The sequence below is a fragment of the Acipenser ruthenus genome, chromosome 4 (genome assembly GCF_902713425.1).
Source record: "Acipenser ruthenus chromosome 4, fAciRut3.2 maternal haplotype, whole genome shotgun sequence".
Lineage (NCBI taxonomy): Eukaryota > Metazoa > Chordata > Actinopteri > Acipenseriformes > Acipenseridae > Acipenser > Acipenser ruthenus.
This window is the reverse complement of record NC_081192.1, coordinates 42,728,055-42,744,556: the sequence shown is the minus strand read 5'-3', so window position 1 is coordinate 42,744,556 and position 16,502 is coordinate 42,728,055. Positions and strand designations below refer to the sequence as shown.

General features: G+C 39.4%; 1 protein-coding gene across 2 annotated transcripts in view; it reads left to right on the top strand.

Moving 5' to 3' along the window:
- LOC117399394 (oxidation resistance protein 1) overlaps positions 1-16,502 on the top strand; it is a 204,447-nt gene that overhangs the window by 14,142 nt on the left and 173,803 nt on the right. The window lies entirely within an intron of this gene.

Genomic DNA, 16,502 nt, shown 5'->3' with positions numbered 1-16,502 from the left:
AACTAAAGCTGTCAATATTCTGCCATCTTGTGACAAGTTACATGACAAGCTATGTAGTACGTCACTTAAACCTGCTTCACCATTGGTTTGCACCCTTATGACTACTCAGTCTCAGTCAGTCTTGGTCGGCAACCGCTGCACACAGACAGATTGATCACATCTGAACGAAACTGTGTCTGAAAAAGATTCAACATGTTCAATCTTCAAATCTGAAGACATCCCGACTGAAATCTGCATAATCTTGTTTTTTTTTTTTGTTGTTTTTTTTTTTTTTTTTTTTAAATTTAGTCGTTGCCAATTAGTTTTTATTATTTTCTCCCCAATTTGAAATGCCCAATTATTTTTTAGGCTCAGCTCACCGCTACCACCCCTGTGCTGACTCGGGAGGGGCGAAGATGAACACACACTGTCCTCCGAAGCGTGTGCTGTCAGCCGACCGCTTCTTTACACACTGCGAACTCACCGTGCAGCCGCCTCAGAGCTACAGCGTCGGAGGACAACGCAGCCCTGGGCAGCTTACAGGCAAGCCCGCAGGCGCCCGGCCAGACTACAGGGGTCGCTGGTGCGCAGCCTCCCCCCGGGCAACGCTCGGCCAATTGAGCGCCACTCCCTGGAAGCTCCCGTCCACGGTCAGCTGTGGAATAGCCTGGACTCGAACTCGCGACGTCCAGGCTATAGAGCGTATCCTGCACTCTAGCGAGCGCTTTTACTGGATGCGCCACTCGGGAGCCCCTGTTAACTTTTATAATTTTATCCATCACACACTCCAAGGCTTGTACGTTTTGTTCTATCATGTTATTGTACAGACCTTTTTTTCTGTTTTCATTTTATTATGACTATCTCAGATGGGGGTACACGGTGGACTACTTTTTTTGGAAAGGGATATGCAGCTTAAAAAGATTGAAAACCCCTGTTCTAATGTGATCTGGTACAATGAATATCCTGTACTCAGTGATACACCAGCATCACTGTGACACATTTCCCAATATTTTCCCCAAAAGTGACAGTGAGTATTGTAGAGACACCTTGGTTGTATCTACAGCTTTACAGTTTTATTTTTTGTTCTTCAGAAACAAAAGGTCAGTAAACTCTGCTGGCATATTTAAAAACAAACAAAAATAAGAAATGTTGGTTGGTTCTGAATTATCAAACATATTGACCCCCTCACCGAAGAAAATGTCCCCCTAAAATTTAGAGTGGGGGCCACATTGACCCTCAGTCTGTAAGTCCTGGAGCAAACACTGCTGCTCTAGAAAGAGTGCAAAGAAGAGCGACCAGAATTATCCCGGGTTTAAAAGGCATGTCGTGTGCAGATAGGCTAAAAGAACTGAATCTGTTCAGTCTTGAACAAAGAAGACTACGTGGCGATCTGATTCAAGCATTCAAAATTCTAAAAGGTATTGATAATGTTGACCCAAGGGACTTTTTCGACCTGAAAAAAGAAACAAGGACCAGGGGTCACAAATGGAGATTAGATAAAGGAGCATTCAGAACAGAAAATAGGAGACACTTTTTTGCACAGAGAATCGTGGGAATTTGGAACCAACTCCCCAGTAATGTTGTTGAAGCTGACACCCTGGGATCCTTCAAGAAGTTGCTTGATGAGATTCTGGGATCAATAAGCTACTAACAACCAAACGAGCAAGATAGGCCGAATGGCCTCCTCTAGTTTGTAAACTTTCTTATGTTCTTATGTTCTTATTACAAGTCCCGCATTGTTCTGGAGTTGATTGTTTGGTTGTTACTCTACGAGTGAACTTCTTGTCTATTTGTATTACAGTAGAGCCTTAAACAAGCAAAACACTTGTTAGTTTAAATATTATGTTTCTTATTAGATCAAAATACTTAAAACATATTATTTCGCTTCAGAGAGTTTTGTCACTCTATTATTAGATCAGAATACCTTTTTTATTTAAAACCTCTATGCTTAGTAACAACACAATCTAATAGGTATAATGTAGCTTTTTTAGTTTTAAACATTTGTTCTGTCTAGAAAGGGTTACTTTTTTTTTCTTTTTGTTAAGTTTCAATACCTAGCCTCTGTGTTTAGTTCCCCCAGATGCCTGCTTCTGCCAAGGTTACAGGCTTCTGCATCAGCAGCTCTTAAATAAGGGAACACTTAGCTCATTTCACAGGTCTTTTTTGGTCAGCGTGACCTCAAGCCAGTGTGCTCTCTACACAGAATTATACAGAATCTATAATACTTATTTTTTACTGTTATATTGGACTTTTCAAAATAATATATACACATAAAATCCTACTATATTCCCTTAAACCAATACAAAGTATATTTAACATTATCTCAAATGTGTCTTAACAATTTGTTTACAACATTGTCAAATGTCAAGCAGATCAACTCTTCTGTTATAATAAACTTTTAATATGTTCTTTCAACAGTTTAACGTTAAATGATTTTATAACATGTATTTCTAATTCAGATACTTCAATATAGCAATCTCTTTTATAAATTGTAATTTTATTTTACTTCATTGGTATACACAGAAGGCAAGAGGTTAATTTTAATTAGGCACCTGCTTGGCAGCAAATGCAACCTTGAATATTAAAACTTAGGACTGCTCATACATTTACTTAATCTTATTATATTAGGTTTCTTATTTATTTAAATACTTTTGGTTTTTTTCTTACTATAATTGAACCTAGTTCGATTGCTTCTGGCATATTAACTCTGTTCCATAGAGTTTGCCATTCTGCTCTTGCTGGATCAGAATGCTTTTAGGCTCTGAGTCTAATTAAAAAAGATGCTTTTGCCCGATAAGGGAGGCTTGGAACTTTCAGCAGGTCGGCCTGACCTTTTGATACCAGGAGCTCTGTTTTTCAGACCTTACACAGACTTATTCAAAAGGATACAAAATACAGAATCCAACAACATTACTATTAGCAATGTATTTAATTCTATAGCATCCAATCCATATCTAATAAGTCAGCTTGTTCCCAGCAAGATTCAAATTCTCCTCCTGACTCAGCTCGAAGTGGCTCTGCGAACACCACAACAGGCCTGTGCATCCAGCGTTTTACATCAGAGGTGTGGGCGACCAGGGTCTTCACTTGATACCTGCAAAAACTTAAATCTTTTTAGCTGGGCTCCCATCTCTACTTTCTCATTCCCATCGTCAGTGGGCGAACACATTTTAACTGAAGCTGGGTCCATCAAAGAACCGCACATTCTTGCAACCGAGGCCTTCCATGCAAAAGGATCTAATAACTTCTAGCACAAATAAGATGTGGCAGATCCGTCTGTGACACTGCCATGCACACAAATTTAACTTAGCAGAGGGAGTGTTCCTGAATATTATATATTCTAAAATGCCTGGCCAAGAACACATTAGCCATCTAATAACACAGTAGCCCAGTCCTCAAAACAATGTATCATCAGCAATCAGTTTGTAGGACCTGCCTGTACTAATTGCACCTAGTTTACATCTCAGTGGACTTTTACCAAACAGAGTGTGACAGAGAGCGAATGAATCTGAATCAACAATCTCCCTCTCGACCTGTATGAGCACTGTACAGCAGGAATCGCGTGCCCCATACTGAATGGTTGGGCAGTTCATTCCGGGGGCAGTCGGAAGCCGGCCATTCAGGAAAGGGATGGCATCACGGTACCAGAAGTCATCGTCCTAGTATGGTAAGTGAAGTTTCATTCATGAATTGGTGGAGACGTGATTGAACTAGCTATCTGAAGGGGCGGGGCTTAGGGTACTTTAGGAGGACGTGACGCCGCAATTGGTTCCTTTGTTGTGGTTGATGGGAGGAAACGAGGACTGTTTGGAACCTGAGTTAAGTGTTTTTGTTTGCAAACGTGTGTGTTTTGTCTTCGCCAGAATGATTAAGGACGGATCTGGGAGCTGCAGCCTTGGGCCAGCGATTCACCTGGACTTCACCGCACCTGCACTTAACCAGCATCACTGTTTCCAGCACCACACCTGCACTAAGAGCACGCACTGTCCGGAGACTTGTCTGTGTTTGTGTTGTGTCTGTGTTTTTGTAATTATTATTTCGGGACTGCAACCCCTTGTTTTGGCGCTGGCAGTACCCATTGCTGGGGAGAGCCAGCTTTATTATTTAAACACGGTCAAGGAAATTAAAGAAAGAATTTGCACCGTGAACTCTGTGTTTGTCCTTGACTGGAGCACCTGCATCACCCTTTCACTATGCACTGCAACCCACACATTCACAGAGAGCCATTTCATTTTCAATGTGACTGAGCTTTTAAAATATGCTGTACTGCACAATGATATTGTAGTAATGGCTTTCTGCATGAGGGATTCATTATGTTATTAATTATACGTTTTACATTATGTGTATGTGTGTGTCTTTTATAGTTAAGTTGTTTTTAATCATTATGTTTAAATTGTGTGTGAATGTGTTTTTATAGTCATTTTAATGTGCTTACTAGTTCAGTTGCTTTAACCCTTTGGGTCAATTTATTCAGCACGTCTCAGGCGCGTCAGGTCCAATTTATTTTCACACGCACAGTTTATTTTAGACACGCTGTTTATAAGTATTTTTTTTCAAGGTAAAACAGGTTTAAAAGGCACTGCATATCAACAGGACACTCAGTACTGCATCTCCAGCCCCGCCCCACCCCTCGTTCGCTGGTTTTTTCACATACCTCTTGATAGTAGTGCATACCGATAAATCATCTCCTGATCACTCGTTTTATCACTAAACTCCTCAATAATGCGATCCAAGTCATTATTTTATTACTATAACATCTAAAAAAAGCTCTGCAAATGTCTATTGATAGTGATATTCTTTAAGCACTGGATGCAGAAGCAGCTATCTTGTTTGTTTATGTCTGTGTTATCTATGTGATGCCGGGGCTATCTGTATTCATGAGATACGCCCCCTTTTTTTTTCGCCTTCTCTCAGCTCCTATCGATCTCACTCGGCCATTGAATGGTTTTCTCGGCTTTTTCCGGAGAAAAAACGACTAGAGACCTGTTTTTTGTGTCTTTTTGATGATGTCGGACAGGGTCCGACATTGGAATGGAAAGGGATATAGGGTACATCAGCACTACATGAAAAATAAAACAAACTATCACACCTTCCTGTTCCGAACTTGTACAAGATTTGATATTTATATCTTCGTAAGCAACTGGTGATTCCATTCTCATTTGTCTTACTTGTGTCCAATGATAGGGGTTTCCACTCTATCATTGCACACTGCCTCTGCAGGGGAAAGAGTGGGGTTGCGCTCTGACCATGACGCGTTGCAAGCCACGTTGTACATAGCAGGGCATGTCCATCTTGTCTTTCAGTTCCCTTCCTCCATCTCACACTATCTCTGCTGGTCTCCTGCCTTTTGGCATTTAGTTCAGATACCCATCTGTGACTTTGAGTCGTATTAGGCTATGCAAAACTGCACATAGCTGGTTTTGCCAATAGGAAATGAAAGAAATAGAAAACAATACTGTATAGAAACTTAATATAAAAACATATTAAAGGGTACATCAGCACTACATGAAAAATAAAACATAAACTATCCCAACTTGCTGTTCCGTTTGCATAATGCTGCACTGCCAATGTCCAAAATCATTCTTCTGGAGCATCTCTTCTGAGCCAAAAAACTTGACTTCCGCGTGTACTGTCAGATGTACTGGCGCATGCCCAATGAAGTGCTGTGTAAGCTATATTACCTCCACGTGGAAACACACTAGTCTGTGTGACAAACATGGTCTGTCTAATTTTCCATAAGGAAGGAACTTGTACCTGCTTTTGTGTAGTAGTCATCTTTCACATTGTACATACTTCACATTGTTTCCTTCGCATGTTGTATTTTGATGTGTTACTATGATTGATATTGCATTGAATTAAAATAAAATAAAGAAAAAAAAATGTCTGCTGTGTAAGTGGTTGCGGGGAAAAGAAAACCAAGACAGTTGTTCTCATTTCCAACAAATGAAGGGACTTGTCCTTCTTAAAAATCTACTTGCCCCCTCTCCATCACACAAAAACACACAACAAAGTAGAATATAACTTGTAGGAGTCTGGTTTTATTTAATCAATTAGTGATTAACAGGGGTGGATCTAGCCGTGTAGCTTGATGGGTTCACTAAATTCTTCAAGATACGTAAAAGGTTCCCTGTGACCCCACCTCACCTCAACAAATTTATAACATACTTTAAGGAAATGTTCCTTTCCGTGCAATTTGGAACACATTTGCTAGTAAATTTAAGTAACATACTAAGGACTGTATGTACTAATATTACTTACGTGTTTGTAAATACTGCGCGTGTGACTGAGAGCTGTCAGTCAGAACTGGCGCGAGCAGGGGGGCGTGGCCACTGGACTGCAGGTTCTCTTTGTGTGTGTGTTCTGATTGGTTGTTTATGTTCTGTTAATGTTCGTTGTTAAGCACACTGGACCTACAGGGCGGTTCTAGTAGTCTTCATCCTAGCCCGCAAAAGGACGCTTACAGAACTGTTCACGTGACGTGCACCCTCGAGTCTGTGACTTTTCATGCGAACAACTGCATGGGGGGGCTCTGGTTGGCTGAGTCAATAACAATGTATCTGTTCATGTTTATCTGTTCAATCTATCTGTTCAACTCCACCACACAGGGGCGTTTACCCACTTTTGTATTTACCACTACACCACTGAATGAGTGGTATAGTGAACAGGAAGAAATAGTAGCCCCCCCCCCCCCAAAAAAAAAAAAGAAAAGAAAAATGTGGAGCACTGCTGCAGCACAACTTAGAAAAAACCTTTTGAAGCAGTGTGGAGTAGTGGTTAGGGCTCTGGACTCTTGCCCGGAGAGTCGTGTGTTCAGTCCCAGGTGGGGGACAGTGCTGCTGTACCCTTGAGCAAGGTACTTTACCTAGATTGCTCCAGTAAAAACCCAACTGTATAAATGGGTAATTGTATGTAAAGATAATGTAATATCTTGTAACAATTCTAAGTCGCCCTGGATAAGGGCGTCTGCTAAGAAATAAATAATAAAGTAAATACATCAGCAGCAAAATCTGAATCAGTCAAAAACGTATTTTGTTTCTTCAACAAAACATATTCTAACAAGACAGTAATCAATCAAGTAACAAACTTTAATAAACCAATTGTGTAGTAAGATTAATCAATTTGATTAATAACTCAGTTTAGTTAATTGAAACATACTAATATCTTCAAATTAGTCATAGGCATCAATTGGATTTTTAAATGAATGTTATCAAGTACAAAAGTTGGTATGAAAATATTTATTTTTTATCTGCATCTCAAAACCTAGCCTGCAGTACAAATGCATTTGTTACATGATTTCCATTACACGAGAGTAGATGTTAAAACTTCATGCTGATTTGAACTCAGCTCTCGCCAAGATAAGCACTAACTAAGGCGTAGCTTTACAGTAAACTAATGTGATCCATATGTGTCTCCGTCCATTTGCGTTTCCTTCCATATGATGATGTAGATGTCCTTCTGCATGGTGTTGATGGCTGAAGTGTAATGCTGGCTCCAGGGATCAGCTTATTTGCCTCCCTAGCGCATCAGCACACACAGCGGCTGCGGTGCTGGCTCCGGGGATCAACCACAGTGCGGTCTCCCCAGCGCATCAGCATGACAACCGTCTGGATTGAGCTAAGTAGGATACATCTCTGGGGTCTTCAAGTGGGCACCTTCCATCCTCTGTGTTTCGTCGACTAGCCCACGACACCTCAGGAGGGCTCGACGGTGATTCTGGCGTCCCAGCATCACCCCCCTCCGTCCCCCACTCAACTCAGCCCAGCTTACTTACCCGTACATCAGCGTTTCTTTCTTTCTATTGTGCTTGAGATCCCCAACCAGAATCTTTCCGTCTCAACCACAGCCAGTTGCTGCTCCTCTGTGCTGCTTCAGATAAGTTCTTCACTGTGCGACGCAACTCTTGGCCACTGAATCCGACATCTCTGAGAAACCAATTGCATTCAAATTTTTTATTTTTAAATGAAAATGTAAATCTTGTCAATTTCAATGAAATGGTCACCTAAAGCAAGGGGATTTCAGTCTGAAGCCCAAGTCAGTTAAAAGTCTGAAATGTGTATAACACGGTGTTAGAACACTGGCCTAAGTATAAAAGTGTCTTTGTTAGATGTTCCCCGAGTTAACTAGCATGTTACCTAATTAACCTTTTGTCACCAAGTATTGTTAACAGGTGAGGGTCCATGATTACTATAAATATAGGTAGCATAGGCACAAGTTTGTCATTCCTGAATGTAAGGGAGCAGAAAATGGCGAAATACGCTCAGTTAAGCAAAGAAAAAAGTCTGTAATTACTTTAAGAAATGAAGGTCAATCTTTAACCCTTTGCGGTCCATTTATTAAATGTGCGTCAGGCACGCCAGGTCTAATTTATTTTCACACGCACAGTTAATTTTAGACGCGCTGTTTAAAAGTATTTTTTTTCACAGTCAAACGGTTTTAAATGGCCCTGCATATCAACAAAGCACTCACTAGGCATCTCCAGCCCCGCCCCACCCTTTCGTTCGCTATAGCTTTCACCTATGTAAGAAATAAATAATAATAATAATAATAATAGTCGTACATACCGATCAATGATCTCCTGATCTCTCGTTTTATCACCAAACTCCTCAATAATGCGATCCAAGTCATTATTTTATTACTATAACATCTCAAAAAAGCTCTGCAAATGTCAGTGTTCTCTGTGCGCTGATTCACAGGCAGCCAGCTTGTTTACTTACGACCGCCCCGTTATCTGATACCAGGGCCATGTATGACTATTCATGAGATACGCCTGTCGTTCCCACTCGGCCATTGAATGGTTTTCTCAACTTTTTCTGGAGAAAAAACGACTAAAACCCGTTTTTTGCGTTTCTATAATGATGTCGGACAGGGTCTGACAATGGACCTGATTGCAATGTCGGACCAGGTCCGACAATGGACCGCAAAGGGTTAAGACAAATCGCAAGAACTTTGCAAGTGTCTGTAACTGCTGTGGTCAAGACCATCAAACGATTTGAAGAAACTGGCACTCATGAGGACCGAACAAGGTCAGGCAGGCCATGGGTGACCTCAGAATCAGAGAACAAGTTCATTCGAGTCACAAGTCTGCGAAACCGGCGATTAACTGCCCCTGAAATACAAGCTCAGCTAAATGCTACTAGAAGTTCAGATGTTTCAACATCAACTGTTCAGAGGAGATTGCGTGAAGCTGGCCTAACTGGAAGAATTGCTGCAAAGAAACCATTGTTAAGAGTGCAGAATAAGAGGAAGAGACTTGCCTGGGCCAAAAAACACAGAAACTGGACGTTTGAGGAGTGGAAGTCGGTCTTATGGACCGATGAGTCAAAATTTGAAATATTTGGGTCCAACCGCCGAGTATTTGTAAGATGCAGAGAGGGTGAGCGCATGAGTTCTGGATGTGTGGTTCCCACTGTCAAGCATGGAGGAGGCAGTGTCGTGGTCTGGGGTTGCTTTGCTGGTGACAGAGTTGGTGATCTTTACCAAGTCCATGGCAAGCTCAACCAGCATGGCTATCATAGCATACTTCAGAGGCATGTCATTCCATCAGGATTACGGCTATTTGGGCAGTCCTTCATTCTTCAGCAAGATAATGACCCGAAACACACCTCAAAGATGTGGAAGAACTATCTGGCGAAGAAGGAAAGTGAAGGACAACTCAATGTAATGACCTGGCCTGCCCAGTCTCCAGACCTCAATCCCATAGAACTTGTATGGGACAAACAGGACAGAAGAGTCAAAGCAAAGCTACCCACAAGTGTACTACATCTCTGGGAATTGCTGCAGAAGAGCTGGGAAGACATGTTGGGTGATTTCCTGCTGAAACTTGTTAACCGAATGTCTCGTGTTTGTGAGGCTGTTATTAAGGCAAAGGGTGGCTATTTTGAGGAATCCAAGATTTAGAGACAATTTTCAATTTTCTTGAACATTGCTTTGATACTCCTTATGTTTTGTTTTGTATATTGTAACATGTGTTTTCATTTTCAAGTATTTACAGAAACGTATACGACGTAAAACATTGTCAATTATGAAAAAAACCTAGTTTCCAGCAAGCTGATAATGATAATACATCAAGGATAAGTGTGAAACGTCCATATTATACTAAGATTCGTACATTTGCATACGAAAGTAGTTTGAAACGAATAGTCGTAGCTAAACTACCGCAGCAGGGATGAAACTAAAGTTACAAGAGTAAAAATGACTTTAATACATCGCGGGTAGGTCTACGAAGTCACAAAAAACTACGAAAAATCAAGATACGAAATAAAAGTCAATGATACACAGAGCCCTAACAGCATAACTATAATAAGCAGTACTTGGGAGTTATTCAAATATAAAAATAGCTTCTGCCTGTTTTTTCTACTCTTTCTCTATAAGCTGAATTCAACTCCTGATGTACAGGTGTTTTAGTTTGTTACATCACAGACACAAAATCATTGCCAATATTACTGCTGCTTTGTGGATTTTTTTTTTTTTGGCAATTATTTTTGTTATTATTTTCTCCCCAATTTGAAATGGCCAATTATTTTTAGGCTCAGCTCACCGCTACCACCCCTGCGCTGACTCGGGAGTGCGAAGACAAACACACGCTGTCCTCCGAAGCGTGTGCCGTCAGCCGACTGCTTTTTTCACACTGCGGACTCACCATGCAGCCACCCAAGAGCTACAGCGTCAGAGGACAACGCAGCTCTCGGGTAGCTTACAGGGAAGCCCGGCCAGACTACAGGGGTCGCTGGTGCGCGGTGAGCCGAGGACACCCTGGCCAACCTAACCCTCCCTCCCTCCCTCGCTCGCTCAATTGGCCGAGCGCCGCCACCTGGAAGCTCCCATCCTCGGTCGGCAAAGGAATAGCCTGGACTCGAACTCACGACATCCGGACTATAGGGCACATCCTGCACTCCATGTGGAGCACCTTTACTGGATGCGCCACTCGGGAGCCCCCTGCTTTGTGGAATTCTGATTTTTCTGACGTTCTTTCAGTTTTGTAACTGCTGAACCCCAGATTTTTAAAGGACTTGTGTAGAACCTGTCAAGTTTCTCTGCATTTTTTACTGTTTTTCTACCAAAATGCATGCAATATTACATTAGGCTCCATCAAATTCTGCAAAGACAAAATATGTTTTTTTTCTTTTGTTTATTTATATTATATACTTTTTTTTAAACAGTGTACAGAATTTTATAACTATTTTTCCTCCTCTAACATCTTGTCCCATGATGACTAACTGGAACACTGCTGCAGCAGGGGGATCCTGGTTTCATATCTCCCTGGTGGCTTTTTTGACAACATTCTTTCTCTGCACTACTATCACTGAAAAATAAATACATAAATGAATCAATACATAAACACATTGCCATGAGATTTACAGTCTGTGTTTTATTTTAAAATAATAATAAACTATTGTACAGAGAATCTCATATATAAGCATTTCATTTCTATCATTATAAACATATTTGTCAATCTTCATGTTTTAATAGTTTCACAAATCAATGGATTGTGCATGTCCAATAAATAACTAAAATCGCTTCTGTTCAAGTCTAGTAAATTAGTATTGTTATTTTTCTTTTAACATAGCGTTTCAATCTAAAAAAAAAAGTTAAATATGGGAGCAAACAAGGTTAGCAACACAAAAATCAAAAGAAAAAAAATCATTAAATTTTTTTTTGCCAGGGAACGTTTGTCTTGAAATGCTTCTAAACAGTAAACAGCTTCCAGTTCTCTTCAGAGACTGTCTTCACTTTAACAATAAGAGTATTCAGTATTTCAATGCATATGCGCTACTTGCTGTACCATTTTTTTTAGCACTGTTCCTTTTTTTAGTGCATATTTGTAATTTTGGAATGTTTTGATATTACGGTTGTTTCAATATTGACTTAACAATTAAACATTACTTAGCCCACTTTAGTACTTCTGAAATATATAAATAAATAAATCAGATGGTTTGATGATTATATTTAAAAGCATATGTCAGCAGTGCGTTTATTTATTTATTTATTTATTTATTTATTTACGTTTACATTTTTATTTCCAAAGTGTAGTTTGCCACATTTAATGAGACATTTTGACACAAAGGTTTTCATTCATTTTCATTTTTATACACTGCAGTTATACCTCCTTTCAAACTAGTAACTCCCATATTTTTTTTGATCATGTTTGTTTGTTTGTTTTAGGTTGTCCTAATTAAACATGCAATTGGTAATGGAAATAAGAATATGCCCTCATGTTTGCATTTGCATTTTGACAAATTTTTCCACTGGTTTGGTACAATTATCTATTGTATAAAGATAGCATTTTCTAACACAATTGAACCGGAAGTATTATTTTGGCGGGTAAAACCGCTTAAATTCTCATTACTTATTCATTTATAACTGCAGAAAACAATGCAACAGAGGATCACTTTAGAAAATAGGCAGATATTTTTAAACAGATTAACAGGTGCAAAAATTCTGCGGATTTCCTCTGAAAATTAAACCCCTTTAGAAAATCGGGCTCTTTATATGGGAAGACTCATTTCAGGGATCTTTGGATGATAGTGGTAAAATGATGGACAAAGTAAATACAAACAGCAGTTACAATATTACTATAGTAGGTATACCATAAGTTCTTAGTTAAGAAGATCAATGGCAGAAGCCAGTTTGGACATGTGTTTACCTTCTTGATAAATTTGATATTGATAGCTGTACCAGCTTTTATCAAGACTGTTAACCTTAAATAATACTTGCTTTCCACACTGATGCGACCCACAAACCATGCTGAAGGCTTCAATACATTATATGCCTGATTACTAACTGTATTGGTCATGAGACTCAACAATGGAAATGTAAAGCTGTTGAACAGGCAGAGGTGACACGTAACTGTTGCTAGTTTAAAGGTTCTGGTGGTATGCGGTGTTCAGGGTCAGTAGTCAAGAGACAAAGGAGTTTTAATTACCAAAATATCTTGGGTATAAATTATTAGATAAACAACTTTTGATAAAATATAACAATGCATTTGTTAACCACATAGCAAGTTTTCCAAAAAATGACACCGCGATGACTGCACCACAGTATTGAGACGACTAGCGGGTGTTCTTAATCAGAAAAAATAAAACAGAGCACCTTCCTGGGTTGTCAGGTGCTAACTTTCCATTCATATTAAACATAGTTACGCCACCTTGCGGCTTCCAATACGAAATGCTTTAAAAAAAACATAACCTAATCCTATTAAATCTTCCCAGCTAGCACACAACGTTGCTACAACATTTCACAACTTTGCTGATAGGTTGTGGTTTGGTTATGTCAGATATAACTTTGGTGCAATGTTTTCACAACGTTGCTGGAAGGTGTGAATTGATTGGGTTAAACGTAACTTTGGTGCAACGTTGTAATGTTGCTGGAAGGTGTATTTGGTTCGTCAACCGCAACTTGTTAGCAACATTTAGACAACATTGCTGCTAGGTTGTGGTTTGTTTATGTCAGATAACTTTTTTCAGCAACTTTTTCACAACTTTGCTAGAAGGTTTTTGTGAGCGTTGTACCCAAGAAATTACTGAAATTTAAAACGTAAACAATGTTTTTCATATTTTATTATTATTATTATTGCAGAACAGGACCCATCCAGTCATTTTTCACAGATACCGTTCTCCTTATTTTCTATCCCTATACGACCATACTTTTGTGACAGCAAAGCAATAACCCACCTAACAATATTACGTTGCCACAACGTTGTAGCAACGTAGCGGGTTTTGTTGTGCACTGCAATGTTGTCACAACATAAAAATGAAGTTCCCAGATTTGTTGCTACAACGTTGTAATGCATGACGTTGTTATAAGGTATGGTGTTCTTTTCTTTGTACGCCTCACCAGACTTTCTCCAAACATAACGACTATCAGCGTGACCAAATAGCTTGATTTTTGATCACTCCACAAAACCTTTGACCAGAACTCATATCCATCATTCAAATTCCGTTTTGCAAATTTTAAGCGATTGTCCTTGTGACATTTTCCTAAGACTGGCTTTTTCCTTGGCCTGCGACCATTGAGACCATGCAATACTCGACCTATGGTTGAAATGGAAACCCCAGCCCCACTTGCAGCCAATTCACTTTGAATATCTTTGGCAGTCAATCTCAGATTGTTATTAACCTTCCTCACAGTTCTACTTGTTCTTGGTGAAAGAACCTTCTTTCTTCCAGACCGAGGGAGCGTTGTGACAGTATCATGAATCTTGTATTTCTTGATAATAGAAACAATAGGATATTCAAATGCTTGGAAATCTTCTTGTATCCTTCTCCAGCTTTATTACAATAAATCATTTTTTGCCTAAGGTCTTCAGATAGCTGTTTACTTTTTCCCATATTGACTTATTGGTAATGACAGCAATCATCCTATGCCTAACCCTTTTATACTCTAAGGATGTTCACCTACAATCCAGCATTTTCTAGACTTTTCTAGAATTAGGTTCTGCATTATCATACTGAAATGTCTAGCACCTTGTAGACAATACTATCATAGCATCAAAGGTTATGAATACTTTTGAATTAGCATTTTTTGAATTTTGCACAAAAATTGCTGAAATAAATAATTGTAGACATCTATTTCTTGTAACTTTTTTTCCTTATCCACAAAAGCAAAACTTTTGCTACAAAAGATTTTTCTTTCGAGAAATTTCTAGAAATTATAAATTTGCATTAGGGTATGTAAATCTTTGACTACAACAGTATATATGTGTGTATGTATGTGTACATATATACAGTATATATAGTAGGCAATTATCAGTCAAGTGCACATCTTTTTCTCATTGCACAGGTAGCCTTGCAGGAAAGTTCACAATTTTAACTTTTAGACCAAAGGCAAATGTCTAATGAATTTTAATGGAAAGACCCAGTCCTCTTCTACCCTTAATTATACATTTATAACCGTGATCCAAACTAGATAAATAAATAAATGAATCTGTTCCTATGGGAGCACAGTTAGTTCACCTATATCTCTCGCTCACAGATAGAGTGCATATTTACCAGAAATCACATGAAACTGTTAGCATGCGAAGCAGAAATAGTGCAGATCTTCAGGAGAATACAAAATCAAATAAGAGAAAGGCTGAGGAAGTGATTTGGTTTTTCACTAATTAGTCTTGCCACAGCACAGGTAAAAAAAATGGGAGTTTATTGTAATTATCTAAATAGAAGCAGATTAATACTACCGCCTTGACACTCATAAACCTGTTCTTTTGCGAACCACTTTCCACTTTGTTTTTATTGCATGAAGTGATGTTAACATTACAGCGACAATAAATCACCAAAGTGGGATTGTGGTCAGGTGCAGTGGTGCAGTGAATAAATCAGGTCCACACAATCTTTTCTCCCAAAACAGTCTGCGTGTTTTAATAATAATAAAAATAATAACAATAACACAAATAAGTCCACCCCTTTACCAGCGATGATATTGGGGGGGTACACGGCAGCTCTCTTAATAAAAAAACAAAAAGTACAAAAAAAAGTAAACAAAAACGGGACTTTGTCCATCCCCACGTTCTCCGTGCACGCAGTGCTCTCGGTCCTGAGAAGCGTGGTGCCGTGAGTGGTGCGGTGTGGTGCTGTGCTGTGCAGGGACGTGCTCTATATATTGCCGGTCCACAGCTCACTCCTCCTCTGCAACACAAAACACACGTAAATCCAAAAACCATAAAACAATACAGGCTCCGGCCGTCTGTTTTACATTCTCAGCGCAAGGGGAGGTTTTGACATAGCTGCTTCCCCTTTGTACCCAGCAAACTCCTCCCTGCAGTCAATGCGTCGCCATGGTTTCTCCAATAGAGAGCTGCCCCGCAGCTGACTGCAATGGAATCGTCCTGAGTACTTGCAGCTACGCACCCCTCCTAATATGGTCACCTTCTGGTTTCCACCTTCCACCGAGGTGGTAGATCTAGGAGGCAGCATACCTTCCCCCTTACACAGCGCCCTTTCTAATCGGGAGGGAGATTTACAGTATTGATCCTTTCTCTCTCTATCACAGGGATATACAGGATGATTAGAAAGTAAGTTTACCACATCAATGACATGGTGCATTGATGTGGTAAACTTACTTTCTAATCACCCTGTTGACCCTATGCTATATTTGGTCACTTTTACATATATTGTATGTAGACGTATTATATTGTAGCTTTGTGACTTAACTTCCAGAATTATTTGTTCATAATATCTCAAATATGTTTTTGTCCTATCCAGTAAATATAATAATAAAACAAATTTAAAAAATCACACAAGCCAGAGCTAGTGTTTTTTTCTGCAGATCAGTTGTGCTAAAAAAAAAAAAAAAAAAAAAATCTAATATGGTCCTGTTTTCAGACAGGGTTTAAGTTATAGCCAGGCTTATTATTGGGATTTCCTTTTCACTTCCTATATCTGGATTGCAATCCTAACAGTTTTAAATACCATCTTCTGCTAAGCCATAATGATTACATTTTCTTTTTTTTTTTTTTTATAACTATTCGACAGAAAAATACAGTACTTACTGGGTTACCAATCTCACACACATCATTTTGTATTCCACAG